A 24,154-nucleotide genomic window follows, 5' to 3' on the forward strand; every position below is an offset into this window, starting at 1 on the left:
ATCAATCTAATACCCCAAAAAAACAAAGCCTATTTATTAAGAGATCGAGGAGAAGCAACAATAAAACTTCACTTCAATGGAGAAGCCAACTTACAGAATCTTGAATCTCGTCTTTTACAATGTAAAATGGATCTTGAGCTGAAGACATTTTTATTACAAATGCAACCTAAGGTATAGTGAGGTCGTCAATTTTGTTGTTTGCTTCAAGATGTGATCATATATTCATACATCTGAAACAAAAATACTAAAGTCACAACAGCTCAAACTTTGAATAAAAACACATGAAATCGACACATTCGAATTCGAGTAAAAATATGAACCAAACTAATTATTTTTCTTGTCTAGTTTGATACTGTGATAGAGAAAAATTGAGCCCATTATGTTTGGTGACTTGTGCAGGAAAAACCTCTCCAACAGCTTCAATTTCTCCTGCAGTGTTTCCATTTTACATTTTTATTATGTTACAATGTTATAAGATCCCTCCTTATGTAATGAATAAACAAATATATTGCTCTTTCTTGCATTTAGCCCTAATTTCATTGTTAATGAAAAAAGAAAAAGAAAACTTAAGAACGACAATGAATTTCACCCAATCATGCAGTAAAGATTTTTCTTGTGGATTAATATCTACTACCAAATACCCAAAATACCCTTTTGAAATTTTTGTATAACTTGCATATTATTCTTCCAGATTTCCATTATTATCATCTACTATCAAGTTCAAATCTTCATAAAGAATAATGAATTAATAGATATATGTATATGTGGATAGAAAAAAAAACAGATATAATACTTACTAGGTGGAGGTGGAGGTGGAGGTGGTGGTTTAGTAGGATTTGGATTGAATCCGCCTAATAGATCCATCATGGGGGAGGTGCCAGGTGTAGGTATAGGTGATACAAGAGTATTTAAAGCACTAAAAGGTGAGGGTGAGGGTTGATTATTTAGTTGAGTCAAGGATAAGAGATCAGATGTAGATGAGCTTTTTTGAGTAGCAGGAGCAGGAGCAGGACTCAATTGAAGATCAGATGTAGATGAGCTGTTGTATTGGAAGAATCTTCATCAGACTGAGAGCTTTGAGGCATGGCACCAAATCCACCTCCACCAGCCAATATCCCAACTAAAAATATTCACAATAATGAGTCTACACTCATCAAACTAAATCAAGAAAATCAAACAAAAACAAAAGCAAGGATAAAGAAAACACACCTTGTGATGAATATTGTTGTTGTTGTTGTCCATATTGTTGTAAAGTAGACGCCTTCTTAGGAGTTGCAACACTAGTTCTCATAGGTCGACTTGAACAATATTGACCATTCACTTCATTCATAGCTCTAGATGAAAACACTCTATTATAGTCATTAATGTAAAAGATGAAAACACTCTATTATATAAAACACTCTATTATATAGATTAACATTTACCATGTTGTCGCTACTATTCCTAGGAACATATTAGCTACAATTTTTTTTAAGTGAAGGCACTTTAGCTACCATGTGTTTGAGTTATGTCTACAGGTGGATTCACTACAGGAGTAGTTGGTGTTTCTTGAGTATATAAAGGCTCTGTGTGGGGTGTTTTGGTTCCTTCATTGCTATTTGCATCATTCAATGCAACGGGCATATTTACGACATTGGTGTCACTCTGATCAAATTGAATCTCGTTTGTTATAGAATGATTGAACTTAGACTTGATTATCTCTGACAAAATGTTCCCTATTTCAGATTCTGCATAAGAATAAAGAAACAGTAACAATAATGTATGTGACTTTTGACTAGCAAAATGATATATATAGAAAGGTTAAGTACTAGGCACCTATATAACCAATATTCACAGTAAATTAACCAATATTCATAGTAAATTACTAATTTACCCTTAGTTAGTTGTAAATTTACTCTTTTAACCCGGAAAGTCTATCCGCCCCAAGCATAAATACAAAAAGAGTCTGAACTGAAACACTTTGCATATATGCTTTCATAATGTTTTGGTTGCTGCTCATGAATTAACTCAGACTGTACGTAAATAGTGCATGCACTTAATTATTACTATATGCAGGAAGATGAAGAGAAAGAAATGGAACTGGGTAAAGATTTATGTCAAAATCCCGACTTTTTCAGTGAGATAGAAGCAACAGGTCTCCAACACATAGGCATACAGATATGGCAGACCAATATAGGTTTGGTGAAGAACCCCAATTGTTATCTGATTTTTTGGTATAAGAAAACTTTTAGTGTAAGCAAAGAAGTGTACACAACACACACACTGATCTTGATTTGATGTAAATATGGAAGCATATATAGTTGGTATTTTGTTTAGGTTTATAGAATAAGTTTCAAAGACCAGTCTGTAACTAATTAAAGATGTCAATTTATTTGATATTGGTTCAAAATAGATGTCACATCAATGTACCATTTCTTATGTAATAAAACAAAAATTTCTTAACTTTCTTGTGTATTTTTCTATTCATTAAGCTTAGCTGATTCCTATAGATGCACTAGTCCAATGAGTTAGGTGGGTAATTAATAGATTTTTACCTTGCAGGCTACTTTCTATTAATTACATTGAGTTGACTGTGAACATTGTTATACTCAACAATGCGTACCTGTCACAATGAAAACCACAAAAGCATCAAAAAACCAACCAAGTATATTCCAAATATATAGTATCAAGTAAGTAATTTGTGCTTCAACAAGGAAAACAATAAGGATTTAAATAACATAGGAACCAATAAATAACAATTTTCCAAGAAACCTAATCCAAATCCAACATTTAAATTACAAGGGTAATTTGGTATTTTAAGAACGGGAAACAAGGAAGATAAGGTACCTGTCTGCCATCAGGTTGACCATATTTTTCAAAGTTCTCACTTGATATTGGATCTGTTAGAGTTTGATAACCCTACCTATTAGAACCCAAATCATGTGATTTTGGAACTGATTAAACAAAATTTCAAGGTGAAGATTTGTTAGGGATTGTCGCTAGGGGATACTTTCAAAGGAGGATATTGAGAAGATGGTTCAGGAAGCTGATAAGTATGAGTCTGAAGAAGAGGAGCACAGGAAGAATTTGGAGGCGAAGAATGTTTTGGAAAATTATGGGTACAACATGAGGAACACAGTGAAAGATGAGATGATTGGTGAGAAGTTGACTCCAACCTCAACTATTTCTTTTCTTTCCCATTACTGGATAGATAAACTTTCTCAAATCTCTATATACAAGATGTAAAAAAGTCAAATTAGACAAACCTTGAGAGTACTTTAAAATTTCTGAAGCAAGAATCAGTTACAAATAACAAAAAAACATGAAATTGAAGAGTGGAAGTGTAGAAATAGAATAGTAATTGATGATGAAATTGAAGAATAGAAGTGTACACTTCTACTCTTCAAATAAGCATTAATATGCATCAACTGAAAGACGTCATCATTACTAGCAAAAGAGCCTCCTTGAAACGAGTCACAAAAAACAGAGAAGTATAAGAGCGTGAGATGAGATTTTGTGAACGAGAAACCCTAGTTCATCGATTCTCTCACATGAGAATTTTGGGATGTTGTGGCAAATCGATCTTATTCACAGTAGTAATACCCCAATGTGACTACCTTCTCAATGTATCCCTGCATCTCATTAGAACCCAATACGTTTCATTTGCCCTAGTTTATGCTTTCTTAACTCACACCCAAATAGATAGAAGTTAGGAAATGCATTTCTTCATCTTTGTTGGCTCTGGCAGTGAGGGTTGGAGGCGGTGGATGTGGATGAGGAACACGGAGACAGAGACATGGATTAAAAAGAGATATCCTATTCTACAATAGTTTGGCATGTGTAACTCTAACTCTTCATTAATATCATGCCACATATCATGCCACATGTTAAAGAGATATATTAGGCAACAATTCAGAATTCAATTTTTTTTCTAATTGTATGTTAAATTTGAAGTTATAATAACTTTAAAAATTTAGTATATCTCATAATTAATGATTTATTTAAAGTAACTAATAAATAATTTACGAATTTTTACTATGAAAATTTAATTTATTTTGTAACCGTGGTTCCCACGGGTTATAAACTAGTAAGAGAACAAAATAGAGAGAAAAGAGGGGCGAGAAGAGAGTGGATTTTGTGCTTTTTTGTTCCCCTCCTTCTCTCCCTACTTTCCTATTATGTTGATAAGCTCTGAAATGTTCTCTATTTACTTAAAATTTCCAGAGAAGGGGAAGAAGTGAGCCTGAGGTTGTCGGCGGTGAATGAATTATAGAGAGCACGTAACGTGTGAGTGAGTGTTTGGATGTTCTTCAAAAAAAAACCCTAGAAATTAATAGTGTTATAAGTTTGAGTAAAAATTATAAAGCGACATCTATAGACGATACCCACTTAAAATAAAAGCACCTTCCGTGTTTGTAATTTTTTTATTGGACACTAATTTTAGGGCACGCACAAATGCGTGTCTTCTATCCTTCAAATTTTGCGAAAATAACATTATTTTTTAGGGCACACACAAATGTGTGTCCTCTATCAGCGCGTGTCATTGTTTGCACGTCATTAAATGGCTGTTTTCTAGTAGTGCATGAGAGATTGATTTAAACAAACACTATTGTAGTCAAAATATATGTTCTCCAGCACAGCTAAATTTTAATACTTTAATCACTTAACTAAGATTTTGTCGATCCTAGCTCTAGCAATTCAATGGTCACTAAATCACTAGGGTTCAAGTTCATGCAATTTAATATTCACTAAGCTACATAGAACATGAATTTAAGCAAGTTAAGTATCAAATTCTAACATGCTAGGTATAAATAATCAAACACAACCATATAACCAACTAGAACAAATCCATCATGAAATAATTAATCCATGAGTTCAAGTTTCTTCTAGCTAAACAGGAGTAGCTAGATTCATCTACTCATGGCTGAAACTAAACATGGAATTTCTATAATTGAAAACATAGTCAACTGTACCATTTTAAAAGAGGAAATTATAATCTTCAACTCCTTCTTCTTCCTCAGTTGCTAAGCTCACTTCCTCTGCCTTAGACTCCTCTAGAAAATCGTTTTAGAACCATTCAATCTTCTTAAAAGTCTCTCAATTCGTAAGCACATATGGTTTATATAATTTTCGAGATTTTATACTCCACGTCGTGGATTGCGATTCCACGTCGTGAATCTGAAGGAATCCTTATCGGGTAAGCACTTGACTTCCCGTATATTCATCTTCTAGAATCACCATCTCCACGTCGTGTAAGTGAAGTCCACGACGTGGATTTACCTTTTCGCTGAATTTTTTCTTTTCTTTAATTCTTCAATCATCTAAAGTTCCTCCACTTGTCATTTTTTGTCCTTATACTACAAGATTGCTCCTTTTGGCTGCAAAACATAATTTAATCTTATAACTACCACTTATCTTTGAAAATAACCAAAAAATTAATAAAAATTTATTAAAATATTACCTAAAAATATGTATAAATATGGCAATATCAGGGACAAAGATCTAACACCTATAAATCCCGGAGTTGCCCAAAATCAACAAGAGAACCATGGAACCAAATAAAGCTCATTTTCAAGCCCTAAACTCTAACTATCAAACGGATTTTCAAGGTAAGAACTTTTTACCTTCAAAAGCTCCCAAAGTTGATGAAGATTCTGGATCTAGAAGCTCAACTTCAACAAATGCTTGGTCTCCAAGTTCCTTCTTCTTTAAAACACACAAAAAATGCCACAAAAGTCACTTCAAAGTTCAAGAACACTCAAAAGGATGAACTAGGGTTAAATGAGACGTAATGAATATTATAGGCTAATAAGGGTGAGTGTCAAAAGGCCATAATGTTGTTTAAATAAGGCTCAGGCCCTAAAAATTAAGGTCTGGTCTTGGTTGTTGTATGCCCTGCATAGACCACGTAATACAATCGTACGTGGTTAAGTTCCCCGATTCCATGTGTACATGTACACTAAGCATACTAAACATATGCCCGACATATAAGGGGATCATTTTCGCAATAATTTCAAACTTAAGGACCAAACAAGAACATACCTAGAATCGGATGTTACACGTTTAAACACAAGGTCTATAACGCTTATGTGTTATCCTAAGTTGGGATCTTCCCCATTGATTTCTTAAGGTTAATGAAACTTAAGTGTTACGTAAAGTTGGGATCTTCCCCAGTGATTTCTTAAGGTTAGTAACACTTATATGTTATCCACAGTTGGCACCTTCCCCAAAAAAAACTTAAGATCTATAGCAGTTTCATGTTACATCCGATTTGGGATTTTCCCCAATGATTTACTAAAGCTTGTAACACTAATGTGTTTCCTTAAAATTGGGATTTTGCCTAGTGATCTGCTAAGAACTATAACATTAACATGTTGTCTGAAGTTGGGATACTCCCTTGATGATATGCAAGGCTTGTGACTTTATCATACAAAACAAGAGTTTTCTCGATTTTTTCTCCAAGATGGCGTTATTTCTAATTGGTTCTTATGGTGGGATCCTTCCCAGTTCACTAAGGTGTTGTTTGTTTTTCTAAAAAACCTCTTCTAACCACTTATTGTTGCGCCGCGCAGCACACACACAACACTTGGCCCTTCGCAACTGTTTGTTTTTCAGAAGACTTCTGACTTAAAAATTGTTACGCGTGTGATGCGTGACGCAACACTTGACCCTCAACTTCAAACCTCTTCACACCTTACTTTAACTTATTGTAGCAGTCTGTAGAGGTTAAAATACAAACAAACTTTTTATTACATGCTACAGCCGTTTGGTCCCCCTCTTGTGCTACAGAGGGTTGCAGAGGTGGTCCGTAGACTTCAGATATATTCGCTTCGAAAAAACAAACGACACCTAAGTTAAGGATCCTCCCTGATCAATTCCTAAAGCAAAGATCATTTCCATACGAAAGTTTCAAGACTTCTCATGAGTCAAATGGTAGCAAATCCTAAGGATGACCATATCTTATCTATCCTTTAAAATTATTTTTTTCCTACATAAAAAACATTTTTTATCCTAAAAGATCTTGATTATTTTAAGATCCTAGGTTGATGATTAATTGTTTTTGGCTAATAAGATCTTAAAGGGTTCTTGTAAGATTAGAACTTTTCAGGATCCTCACTATGTAAGGATCCTAAAAAATCTGACAATTATATCAAGCTAATTAACCATGCAAGAAGAGAATTATGAAACAACCATACATAAACAAAGACGTGGTACATCAATTCCATGAGAAACAAACATTGTCTTGTATAAAATCATGCAAAATATTCTTATCTAATAGGCCTAGACCGTGATTTGGTCATCATTGCCTGGGGTGTTCTCATCCTCATTCATTTTTGGCTGCGACCCTTCAAGATCCTCATTGGTGTTGGAAGGATCACTCTTTAATTTGGTTAAGTCTACTCACCACCCAACCAAATGCCAAGATCCTGCGTTGGCTACATCTTCGGCTACTTTAATATTCGCCTCCCAAACAGCCAGGGTAGCGTTGGCCTTAACCTCGGCGATCACCTTCGCCATCTCCATCTCGTGCTCCTCCGCTTTCTCGGCCTTCTCTTTACTCAATAGTTCCACTCTTTTTAGGAGGTCCTCATTGGTTGTTTTCCATATATTTTCTTGCTCTTTGAAGACTTGCTCGATCCTCTTAGCCTGAATCCTCATATCAGCAGAGATATGGTCAGAGACCTAAGACAAAAAAGACATTAGAAGTAATAAAGAGTAAAATGTGAAAAGCAAATGATGTTGGTACTTACATCCTGAGAAAAGGAAACCATCTTCTAGAGTGCGTCCTCCATCCTGAGATTCTCCAAGCTCAAATCCGTAAGACCGGCATTCTTTCTCTTTTTGGACCTCAGAGTTTTCATTGTTAGATCTACGGGAGCTCTCATGATGGGAAGTGAGGAGAAAGTCTTATTTTTCTTCACCACCAGTTGACCGCTAAACATGGTTGTATCTAGGTTAGCAAGGGAGAAGTGGGCACTAGAGTGAGTACTCTTAGATCCTGAGCATGACAAAAGAAACATTATGAATTTAGGATCCTTAATAAAATAGAAAAATATAGGGAGGATCCTTACCTTTTGACATGGAGGCGGTTGTAGAGGAACTTTATTGATGATTGAACTTACCAAGCCTAAATGACCTCTCTGACTCAGATAGAGTTAGGAAACTCTTGATTCTATCCTCGGTATCTTTAGCAGGAGGAACTAGCTCGTCGAACTTGAAGGCTGCAAAATAACAAACAAATTAAGAAGTGTGAATTTCAGGATTCTTAATACAGAAAAAGGAAACCCTACCCTTTTTAATCCAAGATTGTGTAACATCCATAAAATTTCAATAAAATTTGAACTTTTCAAAACAACCCATTTATTAAAGAAGTGTTGATAAAACCTTTGTTTCCAAAACCTTTATTTAAATCCGAAATCATTTACACATAGTTTTCAAAACAATAACGTTATCAGAGTATCCCGGAAACCATAAGTTCCAAAGTTTTCCAAAACCAGTATTTAAAACCATACAGAGCCTTCAGCCTGTCTGGACCACCTCACCTGGGCTTTAGCCTGTCTGGACCACTCAAAGAACCTTCAATATGTTTGAACCGCCTCACTGGGCCTTCAGCTTGTTTGGACTGTTCTCCGGGCCTTCAACCTGACTAGTACGCCCACTGGCCTTCATTCTATCCGGGCCGTCCTCGGTCTGTTAGCCTTTAGCACACAGTAGGACCGCCTCAACCCAACCACACACACACAAACCATGTTGACATATACATAACAGATAATCATACATATAATGTACCGATATAAACATTACGGGGTTTGTTAACTGGAAGAACTAAGTAGCACAGTCTCAACCCAACCTAACTACATCAACACATGTGACCGGTATACATATAGCAAGAACAAATAACAGGTAGATCTAACAGATCACAAAGCATAAAATCATCCTATCTACCAGGATACAGATCTAACAGATCATCACAATACTCAATCATAAGATAAACCAAGATAACAATCCAGAGGGCCAACATTGGTGCCTTCGATCCGCAAGTACAGTTAGGAAAACTCACCTCGCCTTGTCGATCACACAGACGATCCCTGGCTACTGGCTGCTAGATTCCTAAACCGTCACATCAAGACAGCGCCCCATCAATAACTGATTCCATGAATAATATCTAACTGTAGATGAAGAAATCTAGTAGATTCCTGATTATTTGAATTTGTTATTATCGGTTTGTTATTTTTAAATGTCATTATCTATTAGGAATTAGAGTCCAGTTAGGATTATTTTGGTTAGCTAGCCCTAGCTATTTTTGTAGTATTTATATCTTTTTGTTCTACGTATTTTTTTTAATAGAGCAATAGTAAAATTTTCTTCTTCTTCTTCTTTTCTTCTCGGTAATGTTACCTATTTATTAATGGTATCAGAGCAGGCCCTACCATGCCATACTCAATAAACCCTACTCTGTCTTGTGTTGTTTCTGAGTCACCACGACCAGAATCAAATTCGGAGATATCCCTATTTCCCTAGTCAGCGAAGTAACCTCAGAATCATCATCAGAGAATCCACCTCCAATCCCATCAAATCCAAATGCTGACTATATCATTCTTCCCACCGGTTACAAGTTGAATGGGTAATATTACAATTTATGGTCACACACTGTTTCGATTTTCATTGGAGGAAAAGGAAAAGGAGATTACCTGTGAGGTGATCTTCTTCAACCAGAAGAGAAAAGTCCAAGGTTCAAGAACCATCAGAAAAGCCTTCAACTTCATGATCATCCAAAGGGATTGGGAAATCATCTTCTGGTTCTTCTTCCAGCCATCCTGCATTGCCGTGGTTAGGGTAGTACGGGTCTCCGGGAAGGTGGAATCCAGCCATTAAATCTATGCGAGAAGAGAGGTATAAGAATCCAGTACATAAGTAGCTTGTAGTAACACAAAATACTCCTATAGTATTTTATGTTTAGGTTCTATTGCTCTCATTGTAGTATTGTGGGTAAGTTTTTAGACTTGTTGCAACCTCACAACCACATGCTAGTCAACCCTCGGAAAATATAGTTGATCAGGCTATATCTTCCCAGTTTTGACTATATGTCTCTAAGTCTACTTGTGCTGCCCAACAATCGTAATACTTTTGTACTGTCTTAGAGACACTGATTTTTGTATGAATGCAGGCACGTATACTTAATTAAATATTTTAATATTTAAAGTATAAACTATTGGTTAGAGTATTTTTTTATCTCATTGTATTTATAGTTAGTATATCTTTTATGGGCTGATATACTCAATTCACTATAAACAATGCTCTGATACCAATCTGTCACACCCCAAAACCATGAACGGCGGAAACGTTCTGGGGCGGAGGACATCATGTACAGTATCACAACAATGAATAGTAGTAAATAAGCAACAACATCATCCATTGCATTAATAATATAATTTTATACAAGTGTGTTCTGTCAAGTTATATAGACACCAAAAAATACATATCAAAATAAAAGACGAGTCTTGAACGAACTCCATCTTCTCAAAAACCTGGCACCTATACCTGTCTACTGGTGACCTGAGAATACAAGTTATTTTGAAAGCGAGTATCTGCTTTAAAGCTGGTGAGATCATAAGTATATTAGTGTCTGTATTTGTATGAAAGTATTTGTAATATGTTTTGTAAGATGTTTTGAACTCTCCTAGAAAACCCTATGTTTCCTACTAAAAGTAGCCTTCTACCAAGGCATCTAGTATCTATGTGTGTCTCTTGTAAGAGTGTGTATTTTCCCAAGTCCGACTATCATTAACCAAAAATATAGTTTTTACATTACCGTGCATCGTGTGAATATTCACGAAGTGAATGTAATGGGAAAATATCATAGTACTGTAGTATTGTAATAAGTAACTACTGCTGTACTAACTACCTTAAACCAATGGTAATTTAAAGTAACATGTGATCGGCATGTATCCTGCTACCGACTCTAGTAAAACGACGATGTAAGACGTCGTAAGAAATGACATTTGGCACCCGTCGACTTGCAAGTCCCACTGTAGCGAGCAGCAAGGTGTAGGATAGTCAATCTAGTATAGATCTATACGCAAACTCATACGCTCCCCAATTAAGGAGATTCTGGATACAAAAACGGCCATGGTTGGAAGTGCCATGCCCCGTTTAGTGGCTCACATAACTGCATGAATGTATATGGAATGAATGTGCTAGCTGTATTGCATGTTCTGCGTGAACTAGATGTATTGTGTGTTCTCTCTCTATCTAGCATGTATAGTAATGTACTGTGTGTACTAGCTGTATTGTCTGCTCTCTCTATCTAGCAAGTATTGACTCATGAATGAACTAACTCTTTGTATGATTCTTTGTTCTAGTAATAGTGTTAGTAACTTCCTAAACTACGCCTATTGTAGTTTACTAGTAATATGACTTGTACGTAGGAACATGAACGTATACCCTTGCTACCCAAGGGTATTGAATTGACTGATAGAATTGTTATGTCTATATATGTATACATAATACATAACTAATATTTAGACGACCTTCGGACGGATAACCGATGCCCTAAAGCCACATCCCAACGAGGAAAAGGAGATAAAGTGAGCTAGCCTTCCTAAGTCCTTTAAACATTACTTATATAACTATACATCCATAGGCATGCATTTGACAATATAAAAGTATAAAAAAGATTTAAGTAAAAGTATTTGACAACATAAGAGTTTGTAAAATAGTTTGAAGCAAGACAGTTTGATAATACAGTTTGAAAAGTAAGAAAACCACTTGGTTGGTAGTTATTAATCACATGTGTTTGAGATAATAACTATAATTATTCAACTTGTATTCCCACCATAAAAACATTTAAAAACGTTTAAAAGGTCAATTTAAGGGGTATGAACTCACCTGTAGTGATTGGTACGGATGAACTGATGAAACAGGATTGCTAGGTGTCAAGTGAAGACTTGAGCACACACAAGGACCCTAGTTAACATATAATACCACATATATGTATCCAATTAGTCTTTAAACAACTAATTAACAAAGCTAAGTCGCCCTAGGACATGCTAAACACCTTATATAAGTGTTATTAGTCCCAAAGATTGCATCTAATTGTTGTAGGACATTGCTATTGAGTTTAGGGTTCAAGGAAACCCCCTTAAATGAGTTTACGGTTTTATGACCATCACTCATTGAGTTTACGGTTTTGTGACCATCACTCATTGAGTTTATGGTCGTAAACTCATGAGTTTTGCGGTCGTAAACTCATGAGTTTACGGTCGTAAACTCATACTCCTATGACCATGTTTTGTTTTGAAGCCCTACAAGTCCTTTAAAAGCATTTCTACTTGATGGTTAAGCCTTTGGAAGAGATTAGGGCACCATTTCCCTCCTTTGAGGAGTTTACGGCCCTAAGACCATTTCCTTTTGGGTTTACTATCGTACACCCTTATTAAATATGGTATTTTGATGTTTTCAAGTCCTAAACATATGAAGCAATAAGTCTAGACTAGTTTCTAAAGCTTGTGAAGGGACTAGGGTCACTTTGGCCCCTAAATTCGGGTTTAATGTCCAAGGTGTTCTTGGAACGTAAACACCTTTGATCTTGGGTTTCAATGATGTTTTCTTGATGTAAAGAAGTGTATAAAGCCTTAGCATACTCTAGTGTGTTAAATCACTAGATTAAGTGATATACTAACTTGATGTGTCGGGACTTTATTGTTGCACAATAAACCCTAGGGCATCCTCTCTCCTGATATCTCCAAAGTTGTTAATCCTAAAATACTCAAACTTATTCCGAAATGCTTGAAAGTTTCCAGAAACTGGTCTAACTTCTATCGAATGGAAATGTTGTACAGAATAGAAATTTCGGGTTGTTACATCATCCCCTCCTTAGAAGGAATTTCGTCCCGAAATTAGAGTTTAAGCAAATAAGTAGTTACAAATAACTAAGTAAAAAGACGAGGATATTTCAGTTTCATCTAATCCTCTCGGTCCCAAGTGAATTCCGGTCCTCGATTGGCGTTCCAGCGAACCTTCACTATCAGGATACGACTTTGCTTTGTTTGCTTGACCTCTCGGTCCATGATCTCTATAGGTTCTTCCATGTAGTTGAGGCTCTCATTGATCTCGATCTCATCGAGTGGGATAACAAGAGTCTTGTCGGACAGACACTTTTTCAAGTTCGAGACGTGGAAGGTAGAATGTATGTTATTGAGTTTGCGAGGTAAGTTAAGTTTGTAAGCTACAGGGTCGATTCTTGCAAGAATCTTAAAAGGCCCTATGTACCTTGGATTTAGCTTTCCACGCTTTCTAAAGCGTATCAAGCCCTTCCAGGGTGAGACCTTTAATATAACGCGGTCGCCCACCTGGAATTCCAATGGTTTCCTTCGTTTATCAGCGTAGCTTTTCTGTCGGTCTCTAGAGGCTTTCAATCGTTCACGAATCTGAACAATCTTCTCTGTCGTTTCCCGTATGATCTTCGGACCTGTGAGAGTGCTGTCAGGAACTCGTCCTTTAGCTAACTGGGTATCACCCACCTCAACCCAGCACAGAGGGGATCTGCACTTTCGGCCATAGAGGGCCTCGAATGGAGCAGCCTTAATGCTCGTGTGATAACTGTTGTTATAGGAAACTTCGACAAAGGGTAAATGAGTATCCCATGCTTTCCTAAAGTCGATCACACTGGCTCGCAACATATCTTCCAAGGTTTGGATAGTTCTCTCACTTTTCCCATCGGTCTGTGGATGGTAGGCTGTACTCATGTCCAGCCTAGTTCCTAAGGAACTTTGTAACGACTACCAGAACCTCGAAGTGAATCTACTATCACTGTCCGAGATAATGGATAAGGGAACACTGTGTAGTCGTACAATATCTCTAATGTAAGTTCTTGTAAGTTTCTCAATCTTGTATGATTCCTTGATAGGCAGGAAGTCTGCAGACTTGGTCAATCTGTCGACGATGATCCATATGGTATCAAGTCCACCCGTTGTCTTGGGCAAATTGGTTATGAAATCCATAGTGATCTGCTCCCACTTCCATTCCTGTATCTCAGGATGTTGTAGTAGACCAGAAGGTTTATGGCATTCGACCTTGACCTTGCGCAAGTAAGGCATTTACTCATGAATGTAGCAATCTCTGCTTTCATGTTAGGCCACCAGTATAACTTTTTAAGATCCAGATACATCTTATCTGAACCCGGGTGCACAAAATAACGAGTGTTGTGCGCCTCGTTCACGCTCAAGTCTCTGAAACCACCGAGTTTCGGGGTCCATATCCGGTCCATGTAATAATTAGCTCCGCCACACTTATCCTCCAAGTTCTTATCCATCCCTCTCAAGGATTCACCCGCCACATTTTCAGGATTCAAAGAGTCGAGCTGAGCCGCCTTAATTTGTGTGGACAAGTGTGAGTGGATAGTCATAGTCAATGATTTGACTCTACGACCAGAATATTCTTTCCGACTTAGGGCGTCAGCTACTACAATGGCTTTACCCGGATGATAACGAATTTCGCATTCGTAATCACTGAGTAGCTCAACCCACCGTCGTTGTCTCATGTTGAGCTCCTTGTGTTCGAATATGTGTTGTAGGCTTTTGTGGTCTGTAAAGATAGTGCATTTCATACCGTACAGGTAGTGTCTCGAGATCTTCAGAGCAAAAACAACTGCTCGCAGTTCAAGATCTTGGGTCATGTAGTTGACCTCATGTGTCTTCAGCTGTCTCGAGGCATAGGCGATGACCTTACCTCACTGCATCAGAACATATCCGAGTCCTTTATTCGACGCATCGCAACAAACAACAAAGTCTTCTATTCCTTCAGGGAGGGATAGTATTGGTGCGGTGCACAAGGCTCGTTTGAGCGTTTGGAACGCTCTTTCCTGCTTCTCTTCCCAGTCAAAGGCCACGCCTTTCTGGATCAGTGTTGTAAGAGGTTTCGCAATGCGGGAGAAGTTCTACATGAACCTGCGATAGTAGCTAGCGAGGCCTAGCAATTGACGAATTTCTGTAGGCGTCTTTGGTGCTGAGCAGTTCTCAAAGGATTTGATTTTGGAAGGGTCCACGTGTATTCCCTCTTCGCTAACCACGTGCCCTTAGAATTCGACTCGTCGAATCCAAAATTCATACTTCGAGAACTTCGTCTAGAGCTTCTCCGAACATAATGTTTCTAGGTTTTGATGCAGATGTTGACTATGCTCCTCCTTACTACGAGAGTAGATAAGTATGTCATCGATGAAGACGATGATGAACAGATCCAAGTAAGGACGACACACCCTATTCATTAAGTCCATGAATACCGAGGGCGCATTTGTTAATCCGAACGACATCACTACGAATTCGTAGTGCCCATAATGAGTCCGGAATGCTGTCTTCGGAACATCCTCCCCAAGCACTCCTAGTTGGTGATATCTGGATCTCAAGTCGATTTTTGAAAAGAAGTTCGCCCCTTGAAGTTGGTCAAATAAATCGTCGATACGAGGCAACGGATAACGATTTTTGACGGTCAGTTTGTTGAGCTCCCTGTAGTCGATGCACATACGAAACCATCCATATTTCTTCTTGAAGAACAAGACTGGAGCTCCCCAGGGTGAGAAGCTTGGTCTTATAAAGCCATTGCTGAGCAGTTCGTTAAGTTAACAGGACAGTTCTTGCATCTCTGCAGGTGCTAGACGATAGGGCGATTTGGCTACGGGGGTAGCCCTGGAACTAAGTCGATTCGGAACTCGACTTGACGTTGCGGAGGTAATCCTGGGAGTTCTGCTGGAAAGACGTCGGGAAAGTTGCGTACTACTGGAATGTTCTGAATGTCCTTTGTTTCTTGGCACACATCGACCACATGAGCAAGGAATGCTCGACATTCCTTTTGCAAGAATTTCTGAGCTTGAATGCTCGAGATTATACGAAGGTTCGTGCCAGGTTTGTCACCATAAACTACTAGGGTTTCGGCAAACAGCATATCAAGGCGAATTGCCTTTTCGTAACACATGTTATCGGCACGATGTAAACTCAACCAATCCATGTCGATAGTGACGTCGAAACTTTTAATTGAGACCGACATGAGATCAATCGAAAATGGATGGCTATCTAAAGTTAGGGTACACCCTATGAATATGCTACTAGTGCTCTCTATCTTTCCATTAGCGACTTCTACAGTGAACGGTTCTTTAAGTGCTCGTGATTTCTGCTTAAGTAAATGAGCAAATTTTTGGTTCACGAAACTCCTCTTCGCTCCATTATCAAATAGAATGCATGCATAAGAGTTATCAAGGAGGAACATACCAGTGGCCACTGTGGGGTCGGCAACCGCTTCCTCATGGCCTATGGTCAGAACTCTTGCCGCTCCACCAGCAAACCCTGCCTTCGGGCAGTTCCTTTTGAAGTGGCCTACCCCACCACATTCGTAGCAAGTTTGGCCCACTCCAGCACCGGGGACTTGGTTGATTGGCTTCGCTGGAGCTTTACAAAAACAGGCAGTGTGCCCCTTCTCATTGCAATTCAAACACTAAATTTCCCGGTAGGCACCCACGTAATGGAAGTTGCATTCGTTGCACTTGGACAAACTTCCAGCGTACTGCTTTACTGGAGCAGCAGCAGGTGCTGTCGCAGCATGAATTGCCACGACCTGCTGCTTCTTGGCAGCCTTTGCCTTCTTTTTGTCCTCCCAGAACTTCCGCTTGGGGTCAGCGGCTTTGGAAGGTTCTAAGATGGCCAAGGTTGATGTTGCGGCCGGGGTACGAACCCCATGGTGTATGAGTCGTTGCGCTAATCGTTTGGCACTATCAAATGTAGTGGGGTGTGATGCCAATACATTTCCCTGGTATGGTGGTATCAGCCCCCATATATACCTCTCGATTTTTTTCCCCTCTATTTGAACCATGTTGGGATATAGGGCCACCAGTTCACAGAACCTGGCGGTGTAGGCGACTACGTTGGAGCCCTTCATGGATAGGCTCCACATTTCTTCCTCCAGCTTCAAGATCTCGCCCCTCGGGCAGTACTCCTCAATCATGAGGTCTTTCAAGGTTTCCAGACCATAGAATTAGCCACTATGAGAGATAGTGACTTAACATGGCTATTCCACCATGTTAGGGCTTTTGTTTCAAAGGTGCAAGCAGCAAAATTGACCTTGCTCTCCTCCAGACAAGAGCAGATTTCGAAAACCTATTTGGTTTTCTCGAACCAATGTGAGAAGGCAATGACTCCGCTACTCCCTTTGAAGGACAATGTATTGTAGTTGGTGAAGTCCTTGTAGGAGCACTGTTTCAAACGCATAGGGATTTCACCATGAGTAGACAAGACAAGGGTTCCTCCTCTAGTGGAACCGGATGAATGATATTGAGCCATGGCTGTAGCCATAGCTGCAGCTACAACAGCATTTAGGGTGGTCGTGTCGAACTGAGGAGTAGGTGGTTGAGGTGGTGGTATCCGTGTTTCATTATTAGGGTTATGCCTTGGATTTCTGTGAGGCGGCATCTTTGATCTATAAGTTTACGAAGACGAAAACATTGATAAGAATGTAATGGAAGAATTGATGAGAATGACTCATGGACTATCTCTTCATAGCCCAACAGTACGATTGAATGTAGATCTAGAACTAATAGATGATCACATTTGGATAATAATTCCCATGAGATTAGGTACCTGTCAATATTATTGGAATTACAGATGTAACAAGTTTGGGAAAAATGGCCTAGAAGTAGGCCTTACATCAATCAAAATGGGAAAATTTTGACAGAATTACAACCTAACCAAGACCTAACAGGCCTAAGATTTACAAAGATAGGGAATTAGACGAGAGTTTTACATAACTAGGTTATATCCAAAAGAGAGAAGTTGATGAGAATCTATCGGCGACGAGAACTACCAGAGCGAGTTCTTGACCCTGAAAAAAGACGTTCTATGTCCCTCACGCGCCTATCAGATCTTGCTTGCTGAGCTCGAAGTTCCCTGCCAGCTTGGGTCTCAGCGAGTTCCTTATGAAGAGCTGCATTGTGGACCAGAGTCCTTTCATGAGCAGACTCTAGCTGGCGAATGCGGACCGTGTTTCACCAAAGTTGGCATCAATCTCCACGACTCGGCCGATAGCCGCTCGACCCTACTCTGTGTTCCGAGCAATCCTACGAACTATGATGGGTAGGACTCTGTCAGCGGAACCTCCCTCAGTAAGGTTGTAGAAGCTTCTGTCTCCGTTGTAGGGGATGGGTTGACCTTGTTCCAGACTCCATCTATTCAAGTTCATGGCCCACAGAGGTGTGGGTCCTTGAAATGTTAAGCGAGGGTTTGGGTTTTGATCAGCTGGAGGTAGATTGTTGACTTCCGGCTTTGAGTCAGTACCATCAGAAAAGCCTTCAGCTTCATGTTCATCCAAAGGGATTGGGAAATCATCTTCTGGTTCTTCTTCCAGCCATCCTGCATTGTCGTGGTTGGGGTAGTACGGGTCTCCGGGAAGGTGGAATCCAGCCATTAAATCTACGCGAGAAGAGAGGTATAAGAATCTAGTACATAAGTAGATTGTAGTAACACAAAATACTCCTATAGTATTTTAAGTTTAGGTTCTATTGTTCTCATTGTAGTATTGTGGGTAAGTTTTTAGACTTGTTGCAACCTCACAACCACACTTAGGCACATGCTAGTCAACCCTCAGATAATATAGTTGATCAGCCTATATCTTCCCAATTTTGACTATGTCTCTAAGTCTACTTATGCTGCCCAACAATCGTAATACTTTTGTACTGTCTTAGTGACATTGATTTTAGTATGAATGCAGGCACGTATACTTAATTAAATATTTTGATACTTAAAGTATAAACTCTTGGTCAGAGTATTTTTTTATCCCATTGTATATATAGTTAGTATATCTTTTATGGGTTAATATACTCAATTCACTATAAACAATGATCTGATACCAATCTGTCACTCCCCAAAACCATGAACGGCGGAAACGTTCTGGGGCGGAGGACGTCATGTACAATATCACAACAATGAATACTAGTAAACAAGCAACAACATCATCCATTGCATTAATAGTATAATTTTATACAAGTGTGTTCTATGAAGTTATATAGACACCAAAAAAAATACATATCAAAATAAAAGACGAGTCTTGAACAAACTCCATCTTCTCAAAAACCTGGCACCTGTACCTATCTACTGGTGATCTGAGAATACAAGTTATTTTGAAAGCGAGTATTAGCTTTAAAGCTGGTGAAATCATAAGTAAATTAGTGTCTGTATTTGTATGAAAGTATTTGTAATATGTTTTGTAAGATGTTTTGAACTCTTCTAGAAAACCCTATGTTTCCTACTAAAAGTAGCCTTCTACCAAGGCATCTAGTATCTGTTTGTGTCTCTTGTAAGAGTGTGTATATTCCCAAGTCCGACTATCATTAACCAAAAATATAGTTTTTACATTACCGTGCATTGTGTGAATATTCACGAAGTAAATGTAATGGGAAAATATCATAGTATTGTAGTATTGTAATAAGTAACTACTGCTGTACTAACTACTTTAAACCAATTGTAATTTAAAGTAATATGTGATCGGTGATATGTGCATATTTAGTTCATATTAAGTATAGATTTTTTATCATTTATTAGCTAAATTATTGCATTTCATGGACAAAAGATACTTAAAAGTGTTTGATGTATGTTTTCAGTCCAAAAGTGAAGCTCGGAAGCAAAAGGAAGTAGGAGAAGCGGTTGAGAGCTCGGGAATTGAACAAAGAAGAAAAACACCAAAAACAACACCTACTCAGCGAGTAGGGTCGTCTACTCGGCGAGTCCAAGAGAATATTCGAGAAGATAAAGACTCGGGGACCTAGATACTTATCGCATACGGGGATTGAGAGATGGACTCGGCGAGTCGTTTCGCAAATATAAAGATAACTTCTCAGATCGACAAGAGAGAATTATGGAACCATTCTGGAGAGGTTAGCTGCGATTGAAGAGCCAGAAAAACCCTAGAGGACGAAGATACAAGCTAGAATTCAATTACGAAGGAGATTTAAGGCAATTTTCATCATTCTACTTAATCTTTTGTTTTCCATTATGGCTCAACACTTAGAATTTGTTTGTTTTCTGTTATTTACCTTAATTATGAGCTAAAACTCTTAAACTTCTATTTGGGGATACAAAATTGATACTATAGTTTGATTATTGGTAGGGTTAATTTAATGTTGGTGATTTTTGTTATTTTAGCTTGCTAAAGAACCTTGTGTGTGAATGATAATTAATTTTCTGTTAATAGGAAGGTAGTAAAATAGTATGAACATCTTTTGATTATCAACCTCATATGTTTACGTGACCACTTCATTATATGTCTAAGATTAATGAACAAGAAACTAGAATTAATAAGAAAGTTAACTAAATTCATGTGTGAGCTTGTTTGAGGACCATCAACAAGAAATTAACTAAAGGACCAAATTAGTTAATTATTGCAAGTCTAAATTAACCCGAATAATTAATCTAGTGAATTTAATTAAGTTAGACAACTGATCACTGTTTGAGTTAATTATTTCACTAAGGGTTAGTGTAGTGAACGCGAAGCTAATCATTAGAGTCGGTAGCCAACAAAAGAATTCATCCATTGCACTATTACCATGAAATCAACCATAGGATCAATTGAGTTGAACTAAACAGAAGTTCCTTCCCGTTATTGAATCTAGTTAGTTCTTTGCTTTCCTAGTTTTTAGATTAAGTTATAGTTAGTAAGTTTCTAGTCTTGTAAAACTAGAGAAAACCCCTACTTATTAATTAATTTAGATAAACTTTTTAGTTTTAATTTCCGTTCCCTGTGTTCGATACCCTATTTATTTAGCTTTACCACAATTGATAGGTCCACTGCCTTTGTGTGTTCATTTTATAATTAAAACTAGGTTTAAAACTAGTTGAGTTTTACACACATCAAGTTTTTGGCGCCGTTGCCGGGGAACGGTTCTAAAGTTAACATTAAATTCCATTTTTTTTATCGACCCTTTGTGTAAGATTCATCTTACATAGAGTTAATTCATAGGAAATTTAGTAATTAATATAAGTTTTAATAGAAATTCGTTTTCAAAAGTAATTAATTTTCTTTTTTTCTGTTTTTACCTTCAACTCGCCGAGTGCACTCATGCTGACTCGGCGAGTACATCGCTGATTCACAGTTTTAATTGTTATTTATTTTTTGTTCTTTTTACGCGTTTTTTGTTTTGTTTATAGTTGTTTCATGACCCGAGCATCTGATACACCTTTGGTCCCTCCTCTTGAAGACCCGGAATCCACACTAAGGAGGAACAAAGGCAAAACCGTTGGAGAATCAGCTTCTTCAAAGAACTCGCCACTCAAGAACCTCAAGTCCGTTTCAGCAAGAAGAGGAGCAGCAGATCAGGAGCATCCAGTGCCTCTGTGACAATCGGAGACCCAATTAAAGAAGACATCGAGTACGAGACCGAGGAAGAAGAAGAACCCACATACGAGAACGAATCCGATTTTGAAGACGATTTAGCTATCACTATGGCTAATATCGATGAAGTCCCCATGGGGGAATGGAAGAAAAGGATGCGCGATGACACTGGCCTGGGACTTGTGCCGCCCACAATTCCCGCTACCGCTACTTTCGAGCTAAAGTGTCATATTCTTGCTCAACTCAAGGAGATTCCTTTTTATGGGAAAGACCATGAAGACGCCTACAAGCACTTGGACGAAGTGAATGATGTGGCTGACTACTTCAATGTACCAAATGTTCCACGCGAGACCCAGCTTCTTCGCATGCTTCTAGTCACGTTCAAGGGTGCTGCAAAGGATTGGCTAAAGTCACTTCCTCCCGGATCGGTCACCACATGGGCCAAGATGAAAGAAGAGTTCATAGACCACTTTTGCCCGCCCTCCAAAATAGCCAAGCTAAAGAAAGCCATTGCCAACTTCAAGCAACAACCCGGAGAATCTCTTTATGAAGCTTGGGAAAGGTACAAAGGTCTTCTTAGAAATTGCCCACACCATGAACTCAATAGCCAACAAGAGGTCTCCATTTTCTATGATGGATTCAATGTCACTACAAGGCAATTGCTCGATTCACAACGCCCGCTCATGAAGAAGCCGTCCCCAGTAATCAAGGAGTTAATTAAAGAATTCTCTAAGCATTCTAGAGAATACCACAATCCAAGAAATGAAGTAAGTCGGGGGGGTAGTGAACTCGGCAAATGATAGCATGGCGGCGGTGATAGCTAAGCTCGATAGTCTAGATAGAAGGATGACAAAAATGGATCAAACAATCCATGCTATTCGAGTTGGATGTGAGAATTATAGAGGGCCCCATCTCACAAAAGATTGTGACTTGGATGAAAATGGAAACAAGAAAGCTCAAGTGTTTTACTCAAGCGGCGATCGATACAACGAGAATTGGCGGAAACTGAAGAAGGAATGGCTCCCATACGAAGAATACAAGAAGGCTAAGGAGGAGAAATACAAGCAGAAGGAGAGGGGATTTTATCAAAAGGAAGAACCGGTAATGGAGAAGAAAGCCGATTTAGAAGAATTGTTCACTAGATTCATAGCCGCATCCAAAAAGAGACACAATGATCACGATGTTGCAATACACGAGACTAGAAATATGCTAAGGAATGAGCAGGCATCCATTCTCAACATTGAGAAACAGCTGGGACAACTTGCACATCAAGTGAACGAAAGAAGACCGAGTCAACTTCCAAGTAACATCGAAAATAATCCAAGAATGGAGAATGTGAGTATTGTGACTTCCAGCTATGAAGAGATTTTCACACATGCACAGAGGATCTCCAATAGGAAGACAGAAAAGGCAGCAGAGTCGGCTCCAGCTAAGCCTGACCAGACTCGCCGAGTCCCTCTAATGGACTCGACGAGTCCGTGCGTTAATGAAAAAAATGGTCATTCCCTTAAAGCCATATAATCTGCCTTTGCCATTCCCAATCAGAGCCATGCCTGGTGAAAAGGTTAAAGCTTATATAGCTTTTATGGAGCATGTTAGTGCCCCACAAGTCAACGTGCCATTTGTAGAAATGACGCTTCAGCCGCCCAAGTATTTTAACTTACTAAAGGGTCTCTTTGCTACTAGGAAAGATTTAGCTGAAGTCGCGGAAATAATATTGAGTGAGTTACCCAAAAAGAAGGGCGATCCGGGGAGTATCATAATTCTGTGCCAATTTAGAAATGCACTTGTCACTCAAGCGTTGACCAACTCGGGTGCAAGCATCAACCTGATGCCTTTCTCTTTCTTTAAGAAGCTGAATTTACCGGAGCCAAGGCCGGTAAACATGAAGATCCATTTGACAGACAAGACAACAATTCATCCAAGAGGCGTTTGTAACGATCTTCTCATTAAAGTCGATAAGTTCATATTTCCAGTAGACTTTGTGGTGCTTGATATGGAAGAAGACCCCGAAATTCCGATTATTTTAGGGAGGTCATTTTTAAACACCACATGTGCACTAATTGATGTATGTGAGTCTACACTAACGTTGAGGGTAGGAGATGAGTCAACAGTATTTAGAGTTTTACCAGAGGTCAAGCAAGAAGAGGAAGGAAAAGAAGAGATCTCATTTATCGATTTGGATGATGAGATACTACAAAACGAACTTGCACTTTTGCAAGAAGAAGATCCAAGCAAGTTTTTGCTACCTTCTGGAGGTAATGGAGATTTTGACAAAGACTTGGAGGAGATAGAAAAGCTACTGGAAGGAGATGACTCAGAAAATACAGTAGAAATGGTGAAATACAATCCGACTCGCCGAGTCACTTTCCTAGACTCGACGAGTCCAGTCGAAATTACCAACAACTTGGACGACTTAGATCTGCTTGTTGCTAGTTCTCTGCATGTGCTGGACATGGATGTTTTTCCTCATTCTTTAGAAGAACAAACAGCAGAAGGAGAAATGGATACTGAAGTTCAACACATTCATATAACATGTCTTGATGCAATTCCGCTTGAAGATGAGGTAAGCATTGAAAAAGAGGAGAAGGCAAGGGATAGGAGAGTTGATATTGGTCACCCATTCATTACCAAACTTAGAGCACGAGCTTTCACAAAATATGAAGTAATTAAGATTGAGGAAAAGAACATGCAAGAGAAGGTGCAAAAGAATGGGGTGAAGAAGAAAAAGAGGAGAAGGGAATTTCAAGCAGTTAAGGATGATGCTGTAAGAAATAAGAGAGAGGAATTAAAACGAGCTTACAAGAAG

At 38.6% G+C, this 24,154-nt stretch overlaps 1 non-coding gene across 1 annotated transcript; it reads right to left on the reverse strand.

Annotated features, from left to right (window-relative positions):
* Positions 1-21,839: 21,839 nt before the first annotated feature.
* LOC145049072 (small nucleolar RNA R71) lies at positions 21,840-21,946 on the reverse strand. Its single transcript, XR_013683190.1, has one exon. It is a non-coding gene; the product is annotated as a small nucleolar RNA R71 (small nucleolar RNA).
* Between the last annotated feature and the right edge of the window lie 2,208 nt (positions 21,947-24,154).

Source organism: Lactuca serriola, chromosome 4, assembly GCF_051521515.1.
Source record: "Lactuca serriola cultivar US96UC23 chromosome 4, Lser_US96UC23_V15, whole genome shotgun sequence".
In the NCBI taxonomy this organism is placed as follows: domain Eukaryota; kingdom Viridiplantae; phylum Streptophyta; class Magnoliopsida; order Asterales; family Asteraceae; genus Lactuca; species Lactuca serriola.